The sequence below is a fragment of the Chiloscyllium plagiosum genome, unplaced genomic scaffold, assembly GCF_037043375.1.
Source record: "Chiloscyllium plagiosum isolate Xiang-an unplaced genomic scaffold, Cpla_swu_hap1 HiC_scaffold_26, whole genome shotgun sequence".
NCBI classification, from domain to species: Eukaryota; Metazoa; Chordata; class Chondrichthyes; order Orectolobiformes; family Hemiscylliidae; genus Chiloscyllium; species Chiloscyllium plagiosum.
The window spans coordinates 16,224,103-16,247,666 of NW_028270164.1; the positions used below are offsets into that span (position 1 = coordinate 16,224,103).

Consider the following 23,564-nt stretch of genomic DNA (forward strand, 5'->3'; position numbering starts at 1 on the left):
CTAGTGAGGGCAGGAATAGGTAGAGCAGATGAATGCATGGCTGTGGAGCTGGTGTATGGGAGAAGGATCCACATTTTTGGATCATTGGAATCTCTATTGCGGTAGAAATGACCTGTACAAGGACAGATTGCACCTGAATTGGAAGGGGATGAATATAGTGGCAGGGAGATTTGCTCGAGCTGCTTGGAAAGATTTAAACTAGCAAGGTGGGGTGGTGGGGGGGCGCGGGGGGGTTGGTCGTGGTGGTGGAGGTGTGGGACCCAGGGGGATAGAGATCAATATGAGAATGGTCCACTTGAGAAAAGAAGTGAGTCAAACAGTCAGGGCAGGCAGGGACAATACAAAGAACAAGGTAGGACCAGGAGTGTCTATGATGCGGAGCAATGACAACATCTAGGTGGGTCAATGATATTTACATTACAGCACTATTGATCCGGTGGAAGATATGGTGAACCATTTTCTGTTGAAAATTTTACATTCCAGGATGATGTATGGTTTCCCAAGCCTGTTTATACATGTCTTATTGAATTTTCAGGGCTACTATGCTGGCAATTGCTCACCTGTCAATCTTAGCAAATGATGAATTGTCACCAATTTTCTGAGGAAAGAAGATTGTTGAACCTTTGGCAAACACTTTGGATAATGGGATAACATTGATGCTTTCCACGAGACTGAGAATGTGAAACATGAGTTCACCACTCTTTGTCTCGTCATTTACATCATCAGATTCTGGTTTTACAAAGTGCAACTTACTTAAAAGAAGCTGTTGCTAGGCTAATTTCTTATTAACCAACAGCCTCCTGGTGCTAACTTGTTTCACAAAAGTATCAAGTACAGCTTCGACCATTAGTGTCATGCTGCACACAACAGAGACACACAGGGGAATATCAGGCAGTGATGGCATAGACCCTCACTACACTATCGTGAAACATTCAGGAGTCCAGTTCAATTCCATCACTGCCATGGCTGGAGCAAGTGAGTTCTTGACTGCCTTCATGGAAAGGATGGAAGTCACCTTGGAAATCCAAGTCCAGCAGAACATCCATCACTGCTATTTCTGTGCTCAGGTCTTTATGCCTTTGTTTTAGTCTTGGGAACACTGAATGCTGTTATCAACTTTTTCATCTTATCCCTTCACTGGTAAAAGTCCACGTCCCAACTTTACCTCATCATCAAGGCCAGTTACACCACTACCATCCTTAAACAACCCCTTCACCCAGACTGTACACTTCCTGATCCTGACATATTAGTTTCCACATAAGCCTGTTGAACTATAACCTAGTATTGTGTGATTTTTAACTTTGTCCACCTCAATCCAACACCGGCACCTCCAAATCATGATCCTGACCTAACAGCAACCCCATTATCAGACCCAACTCTCCACAATGGCTATGACTATGCTCTCCTCGGCAAATACCACCAGTCACATCCCTGCACTTGAGCTCCCTACAGCATAGACCATGCTCTGGATGCTCTGTGACACCTTTTATCTATTCATGGTCCTAAAGAGCCTGGAAAGCCACTGCTGAGAGGTTCCTGGATATAGAGAGCCCCATTGCTAGACAGAGTGCTGAGTTTGCCTCATAAAGGCTCACTTGCCTGAGATGGGGAGACCCTCAGATTAATCTCCCTACTCAGTTCCCTCTCTCTCATGAAGAAGGACACTTTTATATTTGCATGGGTCGTTGTGGGAGAGTATTAGTACTTCTATCGCTTGGTCAAAAGGCACAGTTCTAGAACCTCCTCTCGAGGAGTGTCATACCGTGTCTGAACAGGTTGCTATAAAAATATCGATAACAACGCATTTGCACAATGTAAGAGACTCATTAGTGAATTGTTTTAGGTGGCCAATGGAGTTTACTGTCCAGCAGAAACATGTTGAGTATGAAAAGAATTGCCAACATTCATTAGCATAGTGATTTCACTGTCATTGGGTGGCCATTCACTAGAATGGACAACTACATCGATCTTGCTTCCTGGTATCTTCTGGTGTTTGGAAAACTCAGAGGTGACTTAATTGAAACGTAATAGATCCTGAGGGAAGTTGACTGGGTGAATGTTGAAAGAATATTTCCTCTTGTGAGAGAAACTAGAACTCGAGTTTTAAAAATAACCCTTTTAAAAGAGATGAGGAAACATTTTTTCTCTTAACAGTTTGAGAGTTTTTCGAATTCCCTTTCTCAAAAGGCAGTGGGTGGAGAAACATTAAATATTTTTAAGGTTGAAGTAGATGGATTCTTGATTACCACGGAGATCAAAGATTATCAGGATATGTAGGAAAGTAGACTTGAGGTTAAAATCAGCGGCAACTTTTTCACACAGAAGGTGGTGTATGTGTGTATAACAAGCTGCCAGAGGAAGTGGCCGAAGCGAGTACAATTACAACATTTAAAAGATATTTAAAAGAAAAGTACAAGGTAAGGAAAGGTTTAGAGGGATATGGGCCAAATACAAGCAAATGGGACTATTACAGTTTGTGAAACCTGGTAGGAAATGGATGGGTGGGACTGAAAGGTCTGCTTCTGTAAGACTCTGTGTCGCTGGTGTTTTTAACCATTGTTACTACATCCTGTAGATTAACTAAGAGAGCTAGGTCGGTTGCTCACAGTATCGATTTAACCCGACAGTTTGTCCTGTTTCTCTTCACAGGGTTAAATTGACCAAGGGTAAATCTGCCCGGCAGGCTCTGGAAGAACGTGGGCTTCTTGGTGATTTACTGGAGAAACACCTATACAATCCATACTCCAAATATGCAGGCTACTTCAATGGGCAGACCATGTCTACAGAGCCACTCATAAACTACCTGGATGTAAGTAGTCCTCACTGTGGGGAAAGGAACAAGTCCAGGAGGACATTTAGGGACAATTTCACAACCCCAGTGGGAGTCTAGCTAAAAGGAAGTTTAGAGTGGCAATGTTGGCAAGTAGTAGCCCTCCCTCTTGAATTTGGCAGTAGACCTCACTTCTTCCTGGGAGCACAGAATATTATTTTTGGTATAACTAAGGCAATTTAAGATTGGTGACAACATAGAAAAATAGATGGTTGTACATCCAACAACACTCAAGCAGCTTGACACTATCCAGGGCAAAGTGGCTCGCTTTATTGGCATCATATCCACAAGCATCCACTCTCTCCATCACCGACACTCAGTAGCAGCAGTGTGTACCACCTGCAAGATGCACTGCAGAAATTCACCAAATATCCTCAGACAGCACCCTCCAAACCCACGACCATTTTCATCTAGAAGGACAATAACAGCAGATACAAGGGACAACACCATCTGCAAGTTCCCCTCCAAGCCACTCACCATCCTGTCCTGGAAATATATTGCAATTCCTTCACTGTTGCTGGGTCAAAACCTGGAATTCCCTCCCTAAGGACATTGTGGGTTCACCCAAAACCAGTGGACGGTAGCAGTTCAAGAAAGCAGATCATCCCCACCTTCCCAAGGGCAACTCGGAACAGGCAATAAATATTGTCCAGCCAGTGATGGCCAGGTCCACAGCTGAATAAGAAAAGGGAACAGGAGTAGGCCATTTGGCCATTCCAGCCTGCATACCATTTAGTATGATCATAGTCGATCACCCAACTCAGCACCTGTATCCTGCTTTCTTCCCATATTGTAGTGATTATAATGAGGTCAGCCATTTGGATATCTTAGAAAATGAGGTCCCTGATTGGGGCTGTTAATCTGGTCCAATCAGGGAGCCCAGACTGACTTAAAGGGATGAATGTCAGAGATATTGAGCCACTGAATACCTGACTCAGTGAGAGACAGTGCTATTGTCAAAGGCTATGCGTTTGTAAATAAAGGGTGATTGGTGATGGGATGCTGGCCTCTAAAGAGTTAATTCACATACTTTTCGATCCTTTTAGTCCGAAGGATTATATCTGTCTCCTTGTTGGAAATGTTTAATGTTATACCCCTCTCTTGATAATTGCTACTCCGAAAGCTAATGGAAGTTAAAGTCATGGCAGGTGCTCAATGAAGGGTTGGCTTAATTTCATCCATTTTAGACTATCAACCCAACAGTAAAATTATTAGAACCCTCCTTCCCCCCTCCACAAACACCACGTTTATTTAATTGCGAGGTAGGTTGGAGCTTAGAGTCAACCCCAAGTCTCCCAGAGTATAGGTTATGTGGCTTGATGGATAAAATATTGCATTAAAACAGAATCAAAATGAATTCTTAAACACCTAAAGAAAATCAGAAACAGGTCGGTAAATCACTTTTACTTTCTGCAGGTAAATGGTCATTAACTTGCACCTTTTTAAAATTCATTCAGGGGATGAGGTTGTTGCTGACTAGGGCAGCATTTATTGCCCATCTCAAATTGCCCAGAGGGCAGTTAAGAGTCAATCACATTGCTGTGGGTCTGGAGTCACATGTAGGCCAGACTGGGTAAGGATGGCACCTTCCTTCCCTGAAGGACATTAGTGATCCAGACAGGTTTTTCCAACACTCAACAATGGCCTCATTAGACTTTTAATTGCAGATTTTGGATTGAATTCAAATTCCACCATCTGCCCTGGCAGGATTTGAACCCATGTCCCCACAACATTAGCTGCGTCACTGGATTAACAGTCCAGCATTAATACCCCTAGGCCATAACCTGCAAGTGTTTCAGCAAGAAGGGGAAGTCAATGCACTGGCTCCAAATTGCATTTCTCTTGTGCCTCTGACAAAATAATTGCTAAATAATTTGGATGTGGGGAAAAACAGCAAAGAGTAAACAGCAATGGAAAGACTGGAATTTAAGGTGGTCTTTGTGGGGGGCTGGGGCTGTGAGACGGTGCAGATGTCAGTCAAAGAATGTCAAGGAGTTAGAGGAAAATAACTGAGAGAAGAGGCTTCACAGCAGACTCTGACTCCCAGCAGAAAGCCTGTGCAGATAAGTTTTCAAATCTCGCTGCACTAGGATTTTTGAATTGATTTGAACTGCTGGGGTGGCACTGTGGCTCAGTGGTGAGCACTGCTGCCTCACAGCACCAGGGACTCAGGGTTTAACCCCAGCCTCATGTGACTGCCTGTGAGGAGTTTGCACATTCTGCCCATGTTTGCATGGGTTTCCTCCCATAATCCAAAGGTGAGGTGAATTGGCCATGCTAAATTGCCATAGTTTCAGGGATATGTAGGTTAGGTGCATTAGTGTGGAGTAAATATAGGGTAGGGGAATAGGTCTGGGTGGGTTACTACTTGGAGGCTCGGTGGGGGCTTGCTGGGCCGAAGGGCAGTAAGCAGCAGCTGGTTGGTGGGTGGAATAGCTACAGGAGCGAACAGAGGATGAAGACTAGGAAGCCCAGTGCTTTCCTGCCAGCATTAGGGACCTGTCTCCTGCCAGTATTAGGGACCTGCCTACTGCCAGCATTAGGGACCTGTCTCCTGCCAGCATTAGGGACCTGTCTCCTGCCAGCATTAGGGACCTGCCTACTGCCAGCATTAGGGACCTGTCTCCTGCCAGCATTAGGGACCTGTCTCCTGCCAGCATTAGGGACCTGTCTCCTGCCAGCATTAGGGACCTGCCTACTGCCAGCATTAGGGACCTGTCTCCTGCCAGCATTAGGGACCTGCCTACTGCCAGTATTAGGGACCTGCCTACTGCTAGCATTAGGGATCTGCCTATTGCCAGCATCCAGAGATCAAGTTAAGTTCTGGAGGGAAGAGACTTGGCAAAACGCTCACAGCCTGCAGCAACTGAGGTTTACGGGGTGGGTCCAGAAGATGCAATCCCTCTTCCCAGCCCAACTAGTGTGAGGTTTGTTTTAACGTTTAACACTGGTGATTGTACTGCCTCCTCAGCAAATCTACCCATCTGGATAGTGAGACAGACCATCCACTGAGATGAATCCAACTTCCATTTATTAATGGCAGTCCCTCAAATAACAGCACAAGCTTCACATGCCACAAGAACCAATAACTGATTCATGGGAAACGACAGAAACCAAGCCATTCGATTTTAACTGCTCCATCAGTTGGAGAGAACAACACCGATGTAAGACTTGAGTTCTCGAGTACTGTTTCTTCTCCATTCCCTTAAAGAGAGGAGTTTGTGATCTGCAAAATCATACCTACGATGACTGCGCAGATATAAAGGAGTAGAGAGATTAAAGTGATTTGGAAATGAGGGTGAGGATGACAATAAGCTGGAAGGCAATGCGGCTGTGATAAGGACAGAGGTGTCAAACAGTCAGGAGGTTGGGAGTGACAGTTCAGCTACAAAATGCTGAACTAACTCAAACTTGTGAAGTTTGGAGAAATAGCTGTATTTAAGAAATCGTTGCTTGAACTGATGAAGGCATGGATTAAGGATATTAAGGGCTTCGCACAATCAATGAGTTAAGTAAGTAACACAGGCTGTCTTGAGCTTTCTTATGACTTTTTGATCTGATGACCATTTGGGTTCAGGAAATCAGGTTAATATTGAACAAACTGAACATTGTACACAGCCTGGTGGAACTAGACAACTGAGCAGGTTGACGGATTGGAATAAGTTTGCCAATACAAGTTAAGGAAAGTGGCTTTAGTTTTGCCAAATCCAAGGCTTAACTGTGAGCCAGAAATCACAAGACAGCAACAGCAGGAAGGTGACAATGGTTTCAGAGGGATAGCTAACATTGGTGTCCACCTACAAACTTTCACTCTGCTTGGAATAGCATCCAGGGAAACTAAACACCCTTGTTCTCAACCGTACAAGTCTTTCTGTCCCTGTAATGGAATGTACTAGATCGCCAGATACTACACATGCAGATAACTTGGGAAGATTCCTATAGAGGCATATGTGGGTCCTCAAATCTTATTTGTTTCTATGAATTGCACCTAGATGGAGATAGATAACGTCTTGATTAGTGAGGGGATCAAAAGTAATGGGAAGTTCAAAAGTTACGGGCGGCATGGTGGCACAGTGGTTAGCACTGCTGCCTCATAGCGCTAGAGACCCGGGTTCAATTCCTGCCTCGGGCGACTGTCTGTGTGGAGTTTGCACATTCTCCCCGTGTTTGCGTGGGTTTCCTCCGGGTGCTCCGGTTTCCTCCGGAGATGTGCAGGTTAGGTGAATTGGCCATGCTAAATTGCCCGTAGTGTTAGGCGAAGGGATAAATGTAGGGGAATGGGTCTGGGTGGGTTGCTCTTCGGCGGGTCAGTGTGGACTTGTTGGGCTGAAGGGCCTGTTTCCACACTGTAAAGTAATCTAATCTAATCTATAAAAAAGTAATCTAATCTAATCTGAAAGGCAGGAGAATGGGGTTGAGGAAACATATCAGTCAAGATCAAATGAGGGAGCAGACTCAATGGGCCAAATGGCTTAATTCTGGTCATATATCGTGTAGAACATCCAATAGACCTCGGTACAGCAAGAAGACAATCTGCCCAGTGTGTCTATAAATACTGAAACATTGTTTCACAAGCTTTAACCAAGTCTAACTTGTTTCTTCAACTACAATATTCCTACAGATGTCTTATTATGGAACAATTAGCATCGGAACCCACCACAAAGCTTCACAGTCATCTTTGATACTGGTTCATCAAACCTTTGGGTCCCATCAGTTTACTGTTCCAGCCAATCATGCAGTAAGTGTATTTAAACAGTCTTCCTAACTTTTGATCAGCATATTCACCCATTATGAGTGATCTGGGCACTGGCTGGGGAGTGGCCCAAGGACACAATGGATTGATCGTAAGTTAAAGGGCATACAAAACATACCAAAAATAACTGAAGAGATTCAAAGACAGGGAATATTTGGTAGATCCAACCTGATTGATTCAATAAGCAGAACTTCTTGAAGCATTAATGGTCAAGCCAATCAGGAAGTGGAGAGACCACCGACAGGGACTTCCTCTGGAATCAAGGCCCCTGGGGTGGAGGTCCTGCCGAGAGAGAGCTACTGGCCAACCAGAGGCTAGCGACACGTGTACTTAACAACACCATGGAGGAGGCCATGGCTGCTGCAAGGGAACAACCAAAGTCACAAAATCATTGAGCAATTCATTAGACATAGGGCAAAGACCATAAGGCACAGGAACAGAAGTAGGCCATTCAGGTCATCAGGTCAGCTCTGCCATTCAATGAAGTCATGGCTGTTCTGTACTTTTCTGGCTTTTCCCCATAACCCTTTACTGGTTACAAGTCTATCTATTTTAGGCCAGTATTTATTGCCTATCCCTAAATGTCCAGAGTGCAGTTAATAATTAACCACAGGGCGGCACGGTGGTACAGTGGTTAGCACTGCAGCCTCACAGCGCCAGAGACCTCGGTTCAATTCCCATCTCAGGTGACTGACTGTGTGGAGTTTGCACATTCTCCCCGTGTCTGCGTGGGTTTCCTCCGGGTGCTCCGGTTTCCTCCCACAGTCCAAAAATGTGCAGGTTAGGTGAAGGGGTATATGTAGGGGAATGAGGGTCTGGGTGGTTTGCGCTTCGGCGGTTCGCTGTGGACTTGTTGGGCCGAAGGGCCTGTTTCCACACTGTAACTAATCTAATCTAATCTAATCTAATTGCTATGGCACTGCAGTCAGGTAAAGGCCAGATCAGATACATTTCCAAGATGGTGTTAGTGAACCAGGTGTTTCTTTATTAAAATAAGCAGTGCCGACACCAAAGCTAGCAGTCTACCCCAGATTTTATTTTAACTGAATTCAAACTTCACCACCTGCCATGATGGGATTCAAACTCACCTCCCCAGAATATTAACCTAGGGTTCTGGTTTGTTAGCTCAGTGACATTGCCACTATACTATCCATTTTGTCATCCATTGGTCATTTAAGGACCTCAATTGGTGTCAACGTGTGAGGGTAAACTATAGGTCCTCCCACCCAGAGTGTAATCCGAGGGGAGACGGGAGAGTGAGGTCTAGCCTTGCTGAATTCATGAACTACTTGCCTCCACATTCATCACTATGAAGTATAAGAAATTCCATCCAAAATAGAACATAGAACATAGAACATAGAAGAATACAGCGCAGTACAGGCCCTTGGGCCCTCGATGTTGCGCCGATCCAAGCCCACCTAAACTACACTAACCCACTATCCTCCATATACCTATCCAATGCCCTCTTAAATGCCCATAAAGAGGGAGAGTCCACCACTGTTACTGGCAGGGCATTCCATGAACTAACGACTCGCTGAGTGAAGAACCTACCCCTAACATCAGTCCTATATCTACCCCCCCTTAATTTAAAGCTATGCCCCCTTGTAATACCCGACTCAATACGCGGGAAAAGGTTCATACTGTCGACCCTATCTAACCCCCTAATCATCTTGTACACCTCAATCAAGTCACCCCTAAACCTTCTTTTCTCTAGTGAAAACAGCCCCAAGTGCCTCAGTCTTTCCTCATACGATTTTCCTTCCATACCAGGCAACATCCTGGTAAACCTCCTCTGCACCCGTTCCAATGCCTCCACATCCTTCCTATAGTATGGCGACCAAAACTGCACACAATATTCCAGATGCGGCCGTACCAGAGTCTTATACAACTGCATCATGACCTCAGGACTCCGGAACTCAATTCCTCTACCAATAAAAGCCAGTACGCCATATGCCTTCCTCACCGCACTATTTACCTGGGTGGCAACTTTCAGAGATCTGTGTACATGGACACCAAGATCCCTCTGCTCATCCACACTACCAAGTATCCGACCATTAGCCCAGTACCCCATCTTTTTGTTATTCTTCCCAAAGTGAATCACCTCGCACTTAGCTACATTGAATTCCATCTGCCACCTTTCTGCCCAGCTCTGCAGCTTCTCTATATCCTGCTGTAACCTGCCACATGCTTCCTCACTGTCAACAACTCCTCCGACTTTCGTGTCATCCGCAAACTTGCTCACCCAACCTTCTAGCCCCTCTTCCAGGTCATTTATAAAAATGACAAACAGCAATGGTCCCAAAACAGATCCTTGCGGAACACCGCTAGTGACGGCACTCCATGAAGAAACTTTGCCATCAACTACTACCCTCTGTCTTCTTCCATCCAGCCAATTCCTAATCCAAACCTCCAACTCACCCTCAATGCCATATCTCCGTATTTTCTGCAGTAGCCTACCATGGGGAACCTTATCAAACGCCTTACTAAAATCCATATATACCACATCTACCGCTTTCCCCTCATCAACCTCCTTCGTCACCTTTTCAAAGAATTCAATAAGGTTTGTGAGGCACGACTTGCCCTTCACAAAACCATGCTGACTATCCTTGATCACATTATTCCTATCCAGATGTGCATAAATCCTATCCCTTACAATTCTCTCTAAGACTTTGCCCACAACAGAAGTGAGCAAATGAAAATACATTTGAAAATACTTTTTTATTTGCTGTCTGTACAGTTGTGATTTCCGTTTGATGAGTTTTTGAGATAAATGGAAAGAAGAATTATATAACAACAAGGTCATGATGTCTAAGAAGGGTGTATGACAAAATAATCTAATGTGACAAAAAGTCGTGCTTTGGGTCTATTGGCTCTCACTCAGGAAATTAAGTTTAAACCAGATCCACAAAGTTGCACTCAACTGGTGGCATTTGTGCCTCTGAGGCAGAAGGTTGTGAGTTCAGGTTCCACTTCAAAGACTTAAGAAGGAAATATCTGGCTGGCATTCCAGTGCAATATTGAGAGAATGCTGCAGTGTTACAGCTACTGTCTTCTGAATGAGACATTGAACTGAGACATTGTTTGATCACAAGCACGCATTAAAAACAATCCCATTGCACTGTTTCAATAACGAGCAAAGGAGTTCTGTCCAGCAAGTTGGACAATGTCTAACATTTAACCAAAGATGACAAATAAATCATCTAGTCATTATCACATTGCCGTTAGTGGAAGCTTTCTGTGCACAAATTGGCTGCTATGTTTCTAATGTTACAACAGTGACTATAATTTAAATTATTTCATTGGCTGTTAAGCACTTTGGCAATGGATGCATACAAGTTTTGTGTTCACACTGAAGTAAAAAGTTGCCCGCATCATAGCAACCTGGATCATCTGAGCTATTTCAATGCAATCATTAACTCATGGGACTCTGTTAACGAATAGTTTTAACCTGCTAGCTCATACGCCAAGCCATATGATGATTCTGACAAGCAATGAGGAATGGTATGCTGGAGGTCAACTAACTTGGTTGGTTGGTTTGTGATGGAGAGTGACCCAACAGTGTGGGTTCAATTCCCACACCGGCTGAGGTTACCATGAAGGGCTCTCCTTCTCTCCCTTGCCTTAGAGGTTAACCACCACCAGTTACCCCTCTCTGTAATAAGAGAGTCTGGTAAGACCATGGTGACTTGATCTTTATTAGATAAGATGCCCTACAAGACCTTTGACCTCTTGTTAATATTGCTGGTTGTAAATGAGTCATTTTGCTCATGCTAACAAGGAGGTGATGGTGTGGTGTATTAATGTGAGATTATTAATCCAGAGACCCAGATAATGTTCTGAGGACCTGGGATCAAACCCCACCTTGGCAGCTTATGGAATTGGAATTCAATAACAATTCAGAATCAAAATTCTAGCGATGACTATGCAATAACTGTCTGGTTCACGAATACCCTTTAGAGAAAGAAACTGCTGTCCTTCCCTACTCTGGCTTACATGTGACGTTAGACTGAGAGCAATGTTTTTGACAGTTAGGGGTGGGTGGGGAAAAAAATCTTGGTCCATTCAATGATGTTCACTTCTTGTGAATGAACTATCCCTCATTTAATAAGTGTGCAATTCAACAGAAACAAATAGTGCTACAAACAATTATACAGCAATTTTTATGGATGACCTGTGCTTGATTCAGTTATGAAATTAAATGACCAAATGATTAAAATGTTTACCTTTACAGCAAACCACAAGAAATTTTCACCAAGCAAGTCCTCAACGTTTCAGGCAACAAACCAACCACTGTCTATTCAGTATGGTTCAGGCAGCATGACTGGGGTCCTGGGCTATGACACAGTCACTGTACGTATATTGTAACTTTTACCAATCATGTTATAATCAAATAAGGTCAAAATTCTTAAACTGCTCATACACATGTAACTTCCTTGTATATTAATATTTTGTAACATTTGATGCAAATCTTCAACTTGACCAGAAACTGATTAGACTGGCCAAATAAATACTATGGCTTAACCAAGCAGGTCAGAGGCGATAGATTCTGTGAAATAACTCATCTTTGCTAAACAGCCAATGATGTGCCAGGTTTCTGAAAGTCGTTCAAAATTTTCAACTCCTACATCAACACTGAAAACTGACCTTTCTCTCTGTGTAAAGTGTCAACTGGAGGAACAGCAATCAATAAACATAATATGAACAAAATATTGCATAGTTTGGAGATCTGAAATTAAAACAAAAAGTGCAGTAGAAACTCTTTTATTGAGAGAGAAACAGAGTTAACCTTTCAATTCTGATATGACTTGTTTAGAAAAAGATTCACCTTGGGCTTGAATGATCATTCTGTTTCTCTCCCCACTGACCATATCAGGCCAACAGATTTTCTCTAAGACTTTCTATTTTATTTGTAATTATGAGTCATTGCATAACCTTAGATTTTCTCGTTACTGTGGTATTCATTCATTTAAATTCATGGTCTGGTTTATTGATAGCTCTCAGCATGATAATTCCTCAGAACAAGTTGTGCCTTTCTCTTTCTTCTAGGTATCAAACATTGCTGTCAAAGAGCAGGAATTTGGGTTAAGTGAGACTGAACCTGGGAGCACTTTCTACTATGCTCCATTTGATGGGATCCTGGGGCTGGCCTATCCAAACATTGCTTCGTCCAGTGCCACACCTGTGTTTGATAACATGATGGCTGAGAACCTGGTCCAACAGGACCTGTTTGCTTTCTACCTCACTAGGTATGTTGTCACACCTTATGTAGACTTGCATAGAACATAGAACATTACAGAGCAGTACAGGCCCTTCAGCCTTCGATGTTGCGCCGACCTGTGATACCAATCTGAAGCCCATCTAACCTACAGTATTCCATTTTCATGCATATGTCTATTTTAATGCCCTTAAAGTTGGCGAGTCTACTACGAGTGTGTCCCACGCCCCTACCACTCTCTGAGTAAAGAAACTACCTCTGACATCTATCCTATATCTATCACCCCTCAATTTAAAGCTATGTCGACTAGTGTTAGCCATCACCATCCAAGGAAAAAGACTCTCACAGTCCACCCTATCTAACCCTCTGATTGTCTTATCTGACTTTCATCTGCATAGCATCCTGTGTAACATGGGGGATTAACTTAATGTCACCACATAGCCATTTTTTAAAGCAATTAACACAATATGCATCTTTGTATTTCTCCAGCAACTGAAATGAACAGTTTCCATGTCAGGTAGTCTCTAACTTCGAGCAAAGTTCTAAGTACATCCTTGTGAACAAATGGAATTCTTTTAGATTTTGTTTGAATTGCATGTGCGATCCAAGATAGGAAATTGGATCATTGCAATTTCTTTCAGGCGTTTTGAAAAGGGCTTTGTTGAATTTCAAACAGCACATTGAGGATTGAGTGTGTTTTCTTGAATGGAGTGAAATGTTGTCTGATTTTCAACGGCTAATGACACCACGTTCTGCAAGCCCCAAACAGAAGATATCACCACTCTGGCATTTCTGAAGCTCTGTCCATGCTCTTCAATATCAGGCAGATCCCTGCTGAAATTAACATTCAGATTCACTTCTTTTTACAGACAGGATGGTCAGTCCGGAAGTGAAGTTGTTTTTGGTGGAGTTGATCCAAACCACTACACAGGTCAAATTAACTGGGTGCCTGTCACTCGAAAAGATTACTGGCAAATCCAACTGGACAGGTAAGTGAGCAACCTTTTCCACAATGGAAATGCAAGCTGTAACCATCACATTGCAAGGCATAACTTTGACATGGAAATATTAGGTGAAATGAGTCGCAGCTCAGGTCCAGGTATGGACGCACTGAGCGACAGAGAGAATGCATCCCGTTTTCTTAATATGCCTGGAAGAAGGCAGCTCATCCCCACCTTCTCAAGGGTGGACAATAAATGCTGACCCAGACAGCGGTGCCCATATCCCATGAGTGAATAAATAAAACTGACTCACGATTGGTATTTGTAAATGTGACCTCACATCATGGAAGACATCATGGAACCACAACATCATGGAATAAGATAAAAATCACACAACACTAGATTATAGTCCAACAGGTGTATTTGGCAGCACTAGCTTTTGGAGTGCTGCTCTTTTGTCAGGTAGCTAGCTATCCAACGAAGGAGCAGTGTTGCAAAAGCTAATACTTCCAAATAAAGTTGTTGGACTATAGCCTGGTGTTCGTGAGGACTGCAGATGCTGGAGGTCAGAGTCGAAGAGTGTGGTGCTGGAAAAGCACAGCCAGTCAGGCAGCATCCAAGGAGAAGGAGAATCGACATTTTAGGCATAAGCCCTTCATCAGGAATATCGATGTTTCAGGTATATGTTTCAGACAGAAGTGAGCTGCCCTCTTCCAGGCATATTATGAACAAGGGATGTTGAAGCCCAACGTTGGCCCATTGCAGCACTTTTAATTCCAGAAGCAGATGCAACAGGATCACCACATGAAGGGCTTATGCCTGAAATGTCGATCCTCCTGCTCCTCGGATGCTGCCTGACTTGCTATGCTTTTCCAGCACCACACTCTCAACTATAACCTGGTGTTGTGTGATTTTTAACTTAGTCCACCCGAGTCCAACGCCAGCACCTCCACCTCATCTTGGGGTAGAGCAGGTATCTGGGCCTGCACCAATCAGGATGCCAAAATATTTACCCCATGACTGCCATTGGTCGCCGCTCCCATCAATCCCATTTGTCTACCAGCACCAAAGCCCTCCACTACTCCTCAGCTAACATCCCCTTTGTCTCTAGTGCTGACCTCCAGTGGGGACCAGACGCAATTGCAGCAGTGGCTACTGCTCTGAGTGGTACTGCAATGGTTTGAGAGTGATGGCCATTTGATGAGCTAGGACAGAAATCTCATCCTGAGCTAATTAAAATCCCTCCAAGCTGATTCTATCCTTAGCACTGTAAGAATCCTGGAACATAAAATACTACTAAAGTGTCAGGAAAACACTCCTGTTATTAGATTTAAATTTAGATTTACCTCCTTCGATTATCTCTACTCATATTGCATTAATATGGTAGTTTGAGCAGTAACAACACAACGAGGTTTCATTTACATAGCACCTTTAGTGTCATAAAACATCTCAAAGTGTTTCACAAGAGCTTTACCATGTCAAATTTGATGCCAAACCACATCAGAATGTTGTCCAATGAGGGGAGAATATGTGGACTCAAGTTCCTAAAGTTATGAAGACAGAAGTGATCTCATTGAACCATAAACGTTTAGAGAGGTCTGGCAGAATAGGTGTTGGGAGAACATTTTCACTGTCTGCGAAATATGGAACTAGAGATCCAAACTCTGTGGATGACTATTTTAGAATATTTAAGTGATTGAGTCTGTCCTGGTCAAACATAATGAGCTGAGGGCCTATTTTGTGCTATAGACCTCTACCACTCCATTTTTGACTGGAAGAGGAATTTCTTCACTCAAAGGGTTAAGAACCTTTACCATTCTTTGCCCCAAGAATTGTACATGTTCAGTCAAGTGAGTGTACACATGACATGAGTTTGATGGATTTTTGAGTTCCAGGAGAATTTAGGGTATGGGATAACAAGGAGAGGGGAAGTTGAGGTCAATGATTTAAATTCTTCAATGGTTGAGCAGATTTAAGAGGGGTGGCGGGGGAGCACTCTGATTTTTAAGTTCTCGTCATCATAAGGAGGTGGGACACGTGACTAAACGCTTGGTCAGAGGGGGTGATTTTAAGGAATATGTTAGACGTGGAGGGAAGTTATTCAATTAACAAGTGCCATCTTATCTTCTCTCAGGGTGACAATCAATGGTCAGGTTGTGGCCTGCAGTGGAGGCTGCCAGGCCATTGTTGATACTGGCACTTCCCTGCTTACTGGTCCCAATACAGCCATCAGCACTATCCAACAATATATCGGTGCTACCCAAGGGTACTACGGCCAGGTAAGCTTCGATGAAAGCTTCATAGATTTTTATAATCAGTCAGAGGAGGGTCTGGATATTTTTCTAATCAATTGATCAAAAGAGTTATTACACACCTCTGAAGCAGATGGAACTGAATCCAGGCCTTTTGGTTCAGAGGTAGTGCCAATACCCCTGCACCACAAGATCCCTTTCAGACGAGGTTCTATTGAATGCACCTTTTATTTTGTGCTATTTATATATTGATGTATAAATCTATGCTATCTTTAAAAGATTAGTTTTAGTTTACAAAAACCTTTAGAAGCTTAATCAATAATGTATATTGTCATTGTGTTCATTAATTACTTTGCATTGTAGAACACAATAAAGTACAAGAGGGAAAAATGGGTAATGATAGGGATTTGCCTTTGGTGGAATCATACCTTTTCTCAGGCTGCGTTACTGAACATGTGATAGAGAAGCTAAAAAGTTACATCCGGTCCCATAGATCTGGAGCGTTGAGTTATTGGGCTCTAAGCAAGTTGTCCAATAAAGTCTGTTGCTATTCACTCTGAAGAGTATAGATCTCCCATTACTACAGCCTCCTGATTTTTACATTCTAATTTTGAACATAAATAAACCAAAGGGTTAAAGAACATTTCTAATGTTTGGCCTCAGAAGCGTACCATCAAAAGAGTCTTGGCAGTCTCAATCAAGTACTTCAATAGGCAGGGGGTTTCAGTACTAATCTTGCCACTGATTGACCAATAATGCCAATCTCACTCTGAGAGGCTTCAACATATTAGATCTGTGCCAAGGCAGTGTGGGTTTTGAATGCCGTTTTGAGATTGGGGCTCTGGCAACCTACTGGGGCAGAGTAAAGGGACCTTTATGTTTTACCCAATTCTGCTGTTCTGAAGAAGGGTCGCTGGACCCAAAATGTTAAATCTACTTTCTGTTTTTATTTTTGATTTCCAGTATCTGCAGTTCTCTAAACTTTCTGCTGTCTTTGAGCACAATGCACAGACAGGTGCTTGAAAATCTCCCACCTCCCAGTCCTAACATTTTTTATCACATTAGGCATAGCTATTAACTTCAAAGACTAGCAGTGGTGGCCCTGGCACCCAACGTTTATAAATAACTACAAGGCCCAAAAGAATTTCAATTTATCATTGACTGAAATGATTAGGTTCAACCTGCTAGCTCCATCTGTAAATCAGAGGGAAATGCACTAAGTACAACTACAAATGAAGTTGATCCCGATTTTATGTTGAGGATTCCTGGGACCTTGGGAAAAGTTGAATCATAGAATCCCTACAGTGTGGAAATAGACCATTTGGCCCAACAAGTCAACACCGACCCTCCGAAGAGTATCCCACCCAGATCCATTCCTGTATCCACATTACTCTACATTTCCCCTGACTAATGAACCTAGCGTTTCTGAATACTATGGACAATTCAGCTTGGCCAATTCACCCTAACCCACACATTTTTGGACAGTGGAAGGAAACTGGAGCAGTTGGAGGAAATCCACTGAATGTGCAAACTCCACACAGACATTCGCCCAAGACTGGAATTGAACCCAGGTCCCTGGTGCTGTGAAGCGGCAATGCTAACCACTGAGCTTGAACTTCAAGCCATTTCAAACATGGAAGGTTTGAGAAGGGTGATGGGAATTCACAATGTTAGAAGTTCCTATGCATCCAATACGGCCAGCCTGTCCAATGGAGCAGCAATGTCAGGATGCCTTTAGAAAGCAGACTCCTAATAGGTGGATATGAGCATCTTTTGTGACCCGAACATCTGACCTATTCTACACCAGAAAGCTTGCTGGTAAAGGGCAGAACTGGGGCCTCACTTTTACAAACATAACAAGCTTGTACTTACACAACTAAACATTATAAATATACACCTCAAAGACCAACATCCCCAGCTTCTGTTTTCTACATACACTGAATCCTAAGTTAATATCCACTATCTCAATATAGTTAAAAAAGTAACGCTGCACCCCTAAACAGAGTCCAAAATAAACAATAGTTTTAAATAAAAATGGAAATGTTTTAGCTTTCCTCACAGAAATAGTGTTATAGGTTTGGGTTTCCCCATCAGCAGCTTCTCCACAAGCCCAGCAACTAATGGCCAATTTTCCTGCATTTAGGGGCAAGTGGATATTGTTGATAAAATCCCTAGTGGTGGCCTTCTCACAAAGAGGGTGCAGGGAGCCTCCCAACACCTCAGACAACTTGCAGGAGCATCTCAGCACTTGTGCTGGAATGTCAGCCAAGACAACTTTTAAGATGTGACCAACTGCACATTCAATAATGAGGTTGTTGACTTTGTTAGTTTCATAAACATTTCTTCCAATGATTCTTGGAGAATGCTCTGCTCATGCTTGTTTTTAATTATTTCATCGATTGTACAGTATTCCATCAACTGCAATAATCTGCCCAACATGCCGAATGTAGTCTTCACAATCAATGGAATCGATTATCCCCTTACTCCATCTGAATACACAATCCAGGTATGCTTTTGCTTAAGTTTGATAAAGCTGATTCTTAACAGCTAGGTTAGGTTCTCAGACTTTAGTATCCAGCAAAGTTGCTTGTCAGTTAATTTTTGGAGAAACTATACAGAAAATGAATGAGCCTGTACCACTTTTGAACATGATTGAGTGAATAAGCTCAGTTATGGTGAAAAAATTAATTTCCTTATCAATTAACAACAGAAGGGAAGAGTTTTTTATATTATTAATTCTTCAGATGCGGGTGTTATTGTCAAGATCAGTACTCATTGTCATCCTCAATTGCCCTGGAGAAGGTTGTGGTGAGCAACTTTCTTGAAGTGTTGCTGTACTTGAGATGGACGTATTTTCACACTATTGTTAGAAAAGGCTTTTCATGATTTTAAGTCAGCAATAATGAAGGGATGATGTTAATTATCTAAGGTCAGGATGTTCTGTGACATAGAAGGGGGCTTGGGGATAATGCTGTACCCACACACTTGATGTTCCCATCCTTCTCAATTCACAGATTCACACAGCACAGAAAAAGCCCTTTGGCCCATCAAGTCTGTACTGATATAACTACCACTAAGAGTGCACTAATCCCAATTTCCTGCACTTGTCCCATATCTTTGACTGTGATAATATTTGATATGCTCATCCAAATATCTTTTAAAGGTTGTAAGGTTTCTGACCTCCACTACCTTGCCAGGCAGTGCATTCCAGATTCCCACCACCCTCTGAGTGAAAAGGTTTTTTCCTGAAATCTCCTCTGAATCTCTGGTCCCTTACTCTAAAATTATGCCCCCTCATGCTTGATCTCTCAACCAAGGGGAACAGCGGCTCTATGTTTACCCTGTCCATTCCCCGCATTGCATTACACACCTCAATCCTGTTCACCCTTCAGTCTTCTCTGCTCAAAAGAAAACAATCTAAGCTTATCTAGTCTCTCCTTAGAGCTCAATTTGTCCATACCAGGCAACGTCCTGATGAACTTCCATCTAGATGGTGAAGATTTGAGGTTTGAAGTGAATCGTTGAAAAAGACTTGTCAAGTTGCTACAAAGTTAAAAATCACACAAACCAAGTTATAGTCCAACAGGTTTAATTGGGAGCACTAGCTGATGAAGGAGCAGTGCTCCGAAAGCAAGTGCTTCCAATTAAACCTGTTGGACTATAACCTGGTGTTGTGTGATTTTTAACTTTGTACACCACAATCCAACACCGGCATCTCCAATCAACTTGCTGCAGTGAGTTTAGTAAATGGTGCACAGTGCAGTGACAGTGCACCAGGGGGTGAAAGGAATAGATGCTTAAAGTGGGCTATAATATCTTTAATATTGACACAGTGCATGCTTAACTGTATGGTGGAAAATAACGTTTGTAGCACAGCACTGAACAGAGAGAAGAACTGTTGGACCAAATTATTCACTTTTTTGCTCGCTCCATTAAATAGAAACTCTAGCAAATTTTATATAAGTACAATTTTTGTCAATAATCTAGTTTTTAATAATCAGTGATAAAACATAATTAATCCTTTATTCAGTTTCTCCAAAACCTTTTTACTCACCCTTGTCCATGAAAGAAGCATTTGCCAATTGATTTTTTTTTCTAATCTAATCTTCTTCTCTTATCTCAATATTTATCAACAAGCTATTTGTGTGAGGACTCAACTGAGATCCCAAAGCATAAACTTTCATTCCTTCCTTCATCTGGAAATCAGCCACTGATTGTTGTTGTGTCACCATAGTCTTACCAGACCATAGGGGCTGCTCTCTCATCAGAGAGAAATGACTGGTGGTGATTTAACCTGAGGGCCACCAGACCTCAGGCAAGGGAAGAGGTTGAAAAGGAGAGTCCTTCATGATAACCTCAAGCCAGTGATGGGAATTGGACCCACACTGTTGGTATCACACTGCTCTGCAAACCAACAATCCAACCAATTGAGCTAAACCAATTCCCTAGCCTTTGATAATTACCTGGCAGTTTGACTTACAGCTGACAAAATAATGTCGAGAGTGGGATATACAGTCTGTTAATCAAAAGCTGTTTTGATTTAATTCTGAGCAATCATCAAAGAAGAAATGCTAGACAAACGTTTTCATCTTTTGCTTATTTTACTCACAGAAGGATTAGTTATGGCAGATAAATCACTTTGGGGGTCTAACTCTCACAATTTGCACTTCTTTCAGGACCAGTATGGCTGCATGAGTGGATTTGACTCCATGTACCTTCCAAGCTCTTCTGGAGGACTCTGGATCCTGGGGGATGTCTTCATTGGGCCATACTATTCCATCTTTGACAGAGGAAACAATCGTGTGGGTTTTGCCAAATCCGTCTAATTTAATCATCCAAGATTACATTTAAAGTGCATTCCAATTCTTTTTGAGTCCTTCCCTCATTCTTTAGTCATGACTGATGCAATGGAACCACACAGTAACAAGAATTTCAGTAAAAGCCTCATTGACCTTTGGTTATAGAGCAGGCAAGCTAATCTGATTATGTATGAGACAACATGAAGGCACATCTCTAAAATACAGTCAATTAGTTGCAACCTCTTCATTCAATTTGAGTACACCCTTCACATTACTGACCTCTAAATCCAATAAAATTGCTCAAGAAAATATGCTTTAAATGGATTATCTGCATTGTCAACCGTGGATGATAAACTGTATCGTAGTCACACTCATAATTTTATTCTCCTCTCTGCTGCTTTCAATCCTAAATGAAGACTTAGCTGCTCTAGGAATTAATTGCTCTGGACATTAGATCGTATAAACATTCCAGAGCCAAAAGCCATCTACATTTTAGATGATTGCTTTTGTAGATGAATTTAGACATGTGTGTGGAAAGCATGCTGTACGGTCTTAGAAAAAGCACATCAACATTTTTGCATGAAATTGTATTAATCATTCCTGAACAGTAGGAAAATGATCTTTACATGATCTCATGCGTACACAGCTGGGGTGGCAGATTGGTAATTGGCATTGTCCATTGTTATCGAACGTGCCTGACTTTTATAAATAAGAGTGGGAAACCCACTCTGTCAATTTGTGTCCTAAACTGTGAGTGTAGTAATGATCTCTGATGTGATTTTTAATAAGATCATGCAGTGAGATTTCATCTTGATGGTGCACACTAAATATTTTCTATTTTTCTTCATTAGCAAATACAATGTCAATAAACTTACACATATTGCAAAGATTTTTTGTTATTACAACTTTTTCTTCATGTCAGTGATGGGCTGCTCTGCACATCTGCTCAAAACATTCCTGATGAAGGGCTTAAGCCTGAAACATCAGCTCTCCTGCTCCTCGGATGCTGCCTGACCTGTTGTGCTTTTCCAGCACCACCCTTTTCAACTCTGACTCTCCAGCATCTGCAGTCCTCACTTTTTCCTAAAAGACACATTAAGCCACATCTGAATATTCTAAATAAGCACACCATTCTCTCCCTGCACCATACCACAACACACAATGTTCATAACATCAATGCAACCTGTAACTAATTGTTAATATGCATTTAATTATATCTAGTTAACTGTAAAACTCTCCTAGTTAGATCAGTAAATAGTTTTCCTTTATCACATTAGATCAACTGAAATAGGTCCATGCGGGCCAATATCCTGTCACCAAGTCATCCTTTATTTCCACCTGCCTAGTGCACAACACTGACTCAGCGAGCACAGAACTGCCTCTGAGAATGAGCAGAACCTTTTTAGATTAGATTACTTACAGCGTGGAAACAGGCCCATTGGCCCAACAAGTCCACACCGACCCGCCAAAGCACGACCCACCCAAACCCATACCCCTACATTTACCCCTTCACCTAACACTGCAGACAATTTAGCATGGCCAATTCACCTAACCTGCACATTTTTGAGTTGTGGGAGGAAACCGGAGCACCTAGAGGAAACCCACGCAGAGAGGGAATTGAACCCGGGTCTCTGGTGCTGTGAGGCAGCAATGCTAACTACTGTGCTACCGTGCCACCCTCTGACACTCCTGTTTATATCTGACAGCCAGGGCTCCCTCCGTGGACCAGATTAACAGCATGAATCAGGGAACTCATATTCCGAATCCTATCGGATCGAATGGATCGGTTGGAGAGACAGTTAGAGGCAATGAGAAATTTACAAGAGCAAGGGGGTGTGATGGATGGCAGTTATAGGAAGGGAGAAAAGTCACAGATACAGTCACATAGATGGGTTAACTCTAGGAAAGGTAAGAGAGATAGGCAGGTAGTGCAGGAGTCTTCTGTGGCGATCCCCATTTCAAACAAGTATGCTGTTTTGGAACATGTATGGGGTGATGAATTCTCAGGTGAATATAGCATGAACAGCCAAGTATGTTGTATCAAGACTGGCTCTAATGCAATGGGGGGTACATCAGGTTCCAAGCGATCAATTGTGCTCGGTGACTCTCTAGTACAAGGCACAGACAGACGCTTCTGTGCCCAAGAGTGAAAACTCAGATGGTATATTTCTTCCATTCTGCCAGGCTCAAAAATGTCTCAGAGAGGATGCAGAATGCTCTCAAGGATGAGAGGGGCAAGCAGGAGGTCATTGTGCACATTGGGGCCAACAACATAGGAAGGGAAAAGGTTGAGATTCTGAAGGGAGGTTACAGAGAGATGGCAGGAATTTAAAAAGGAGGTCCTCGAGAGTAATAATATCTGGATTACTCCCAGTGTTATGAGCTAGTGAGGGCAGGAATAGGTAGAGCAGATGAATGCATGGCTGTGGAGCTGGTGTATGGGAGAAGGATCCACATTTTTGGATCATTGGATCTCTATTGCGGTAGAAATGACCTGTACAAGGACAGATTGCACCTGAATTGGAAGGGGATGAATACACTGGCAGAGAGATTTGCTCGAGCTGCTTGGAAAGATTTAAACTAGCAAGGTGGGGTGGTGGGGGGGCGCGGGGGGGTTGGTCGTGGTGGTGGAGGGGTGGGACCCAGGGGGATAGAGATCATTATGAGAATGGTCCAGTTGAGAAAAGAAGTGAGTCAAACAGTCAGGGCAGGCAGGGACAAAGCAAAGAACAAGGTAGGACCAGGAGTGTCTATGATGCGGAGCAATGACAACA

At 42.8% G+C, this 23,564-nt stretch overlaps 1 pseudogene across 1 annotated transcript; it reads left to right on the top strand.

Annotated features, from left to right (window-relative positions):
• Positions 1 to 2,761: 2,761 nt before the first annotated feature.
• LOC148145100 (pepsin A-like) lies at positions 2,762 to 21,677 on the top strand (annotated as a pseudogene). The gene is made up of 8 exons (XR_015750900.1): positions 2,762 to 2,809; positions 7,452 to 7,568; positions 11,815 to 11,933; positions 12,630 to 12,829; positions 13,668 to 13,787; positions 15,874 to 16,018; positions 18,399 to 18,497; positions 20,668 to 21,677. The product of XR_015750900.1 is annotated as a pepsin A-like (transcript).
• The last annotated feature ends 1,887 nt before the right edge of the window (positions 21,678 to 23,564 follow it).